A 2,999-nucleotide genomic window follows, 5' to 3' on the forward strand; every position below is an offset into this window, starting at 1 on the left:
ATACTGCATTCCAGAGTGGTTGTACACTTTGCATTTCCACCAGCAATGGAAGAGTCTTCCCCTTACTCCCACATCCTCTCCAGCATAAGCAGTCATTGGTGTTTTTGATCTTAGCCATTCTGACAGGTGTAAGGTGGTATTGCAGAGTCATTTTTATTTGCATTTCCCTGATGGCTAAGGATGTTGAACATTTCCTTAAGTATCTTTTGGCCATTTGAGATTATTCTATAGAAAATACTCTGTTTAGTTCGGTACCACATTTTTAATTGAATTATTTGAAATTTTGATGTTTAATTTCTTGAGTTCTTTATATATTTTGGAGATCAGTCCTCTATCTTATATGGGATTGGAAATTTTTTCCCATCCAATAAGCTGCCTTATTGTGTTATTGACTGTGTCCTTTGCTCTGCAGAAGCTTCTCAGTTTCAGAACGTCCCATTTATTAATTGTTCCTCTCAGACTCTGTGTCACAGGTGTTATATTTAGGAAGTGGTCTTTTGTTCCATACTTGGAAGGCTACTTTTCACTTTCTCTCCTATCAGTTTTAGTGTGGTCAGATTTATGTTAAGGTCCTTATCCCCTTTGGACTTGAGTATTGTGCATGGTGATAGATATCGATCTATTTGCATTCCTTTACATGTTGATATCCAGTTATGCCATAACCATTTGTTGCAGATGCTTTCTTTTTTCAATGTATAATTTTAGCTAATTGTCAAAACTCAGGTGTTCATAGGTGTGAGGATTAATATCTGGGTCTTTGATTCAATTCTGTCATTCAAACTGTCTGTGTTTTTGCCCTTTGTCTCTTCCTCAAACCTCCAAAATGAACTGTTTGCTTAATTAAAACATATGTTCCCTGGTGTCTCAATCATCTCAATGTACCATTTTGATATTGTCCTGAGCAGTTTGTAGTCCAAACCTGATTTTTAGATGGTGAAACAATTACATAGTGCAAGCCGGGCGGTGGTGGCGCAGGCCTTTAATCCCAGCACTCGGGAGGCAGAGGCAGGCAGATCTCTGTGAGTTCAAGGCCAGCCTGGTCTACAGAGCTAGTTCCAGGACAGGCTCCAAAGCCACGGAGAAACCCTGTCTCGAAAAAAACAAACAAACAAAAAAACAAAAAACAAAAAAAAATTACATAGTGCAGTTGAAATCTTCCTTGCATGACTCATACTTCTTTTGGAGACTTCAAAGGTCACTGTAATGCATGCTCATATTTCATTGCAAAAAAAACTTAAGCGTTTTAATTGTCATATGCAGCAGATCTCTAAGAGGTTAAAGGATGAGTATTTGTTATGTATGCCTAGATATCAGATAGAGACTTAAACCCAAAATTAAATATAGGAAGCTAGATGGAACCTTTCCCTAGAATTAGTTACTTCCCTATATGATCATTAATATTATGGCTAAGGGGATATTTATTGTTAATTTCTCCCAAGAAATTACTATAATCTCTTTGCCAATGTTCACTTCCTGTCCATAATGATTCAATTTCAATATTAGTAAAACATGCTACAATTTAACCTTGGTAAATTCTTGCTAATAGATGAAGTTTCAGTTTTCTTTTTAAAAACAACTCAGTTTTTTCCCACATAACTTTTTAATTTTTTAGTAAGTTTATATGTTTAAAATATCGATTATAAAATCATGAACAATGATTTTTACTGCAGTAATTTTGAAGTTTCCAGGAAGAAGTTGGGGCCCCACAACAACAACTCAACCTGGTTGATATGATGGCATGATGATGATAGTGTTACTACCAGACCTGTTTTACACACCAGCTGCTCAAGATGGTTCCAACTTGGTTAGTTGAAATGGTCCACTTTTTACAACGTTCTAGACAGACCTTATAAAAGGAAGCTCAGAAAACCTTTACAAAATACTCAGAGACTATTTGCAATTATACCAGACAGTAATCTTGGAACTTAACCATCATTTTACTTTCACAGAATCCCATAGAAAGAACATCGCCCCCATGACAGCTGGAAGTAATTCTAAAAGACTTACAACAAAGTTTGTCCTAGGGTTAGGGAAATCATTTAGGGATTGATTATAATTGGTATAGGGTTGCGGGTTAGAAGGAAAATTTCATGGGCTGAGGGATTTCTTTGAAAAAAAAGGGAAAATTGGATGGAATAATAGATTAGTGTGAGGTTACATACATTAATAATAATAATGAGTAATAGAGTGAATGCTTGTGAGTTATAATTTATATGCAATTGCTTTGATATAGATTTTTATATATTGATATAATGTTAAATATTGAATATTGTTTGCATTCAAGTTTCTACCTCTGCTTAAAACATTTTATATATTGATAAATATATTTATCAAATTGCAATGTACATTTCTTCCCCTGATCAAGATATTTATTCATTGGTTACATTTTGAGCCCATTGTCCTCATTTGTCATACAGTTGTTTATTGTACAATATTCTAATATGAAGTCTTAGTCTTTAAGTTATATAGGTATTAGAATTATAGATCAATAGTCATATTTGTCATATTATAGTTGGATTAATCAGGTTTTTTAGACACATAAAGAATATATTTTGCATAGATAGGTAATCTTTAACCACTTCAAAAAGCTGTAAAATATGGAATTTAAATAAACTAGTGTACTGTTGAAGTGAGGCACAATTACTACTGGTAGGATTGATCTATTTTCCAGAGAATGTTGAGCACCAAAGACACTCAAAGCTTGTTTTCTTGTTGTCAAAATTGGACTTTGGGCAAAGACATGCTCATGCCTCAACCTTTGACAAGATACATGGTATCTTAAAATGGATAAGCAATTCTGTTAAATCTTAACTGGTATTCGTCTCAGAGACAAATATACACACTTCTGTTTTCTGAGTTTCTGGTAAAGGCAAAATACACCAATATGCCCAGTTTGTCCATCTTTTTTTTCCTTTCTGTCATTAATTTTCTCATAATACAACATATTGTTGATCTTTTCTCCTTTTCCTTCCCCGTGAATAGATACTGCTCTTATAAGG

This window comes from Microtus ochrogaster, unplaced genomic scaffold (genome assembly GCF_000317375.1).
Source record: "Microtus ochrogaster isolate Prairie Vole_2 unplaced genomic scaffold, MicOch1.0 UNK296, whole genome shotgun sequence".
Lineage (NCBI taxonomy): Eukaryota > Metazoa > Chordata > Mammalia > Rodentia > Cricetidae > Microtus > Microtus ochrogaster.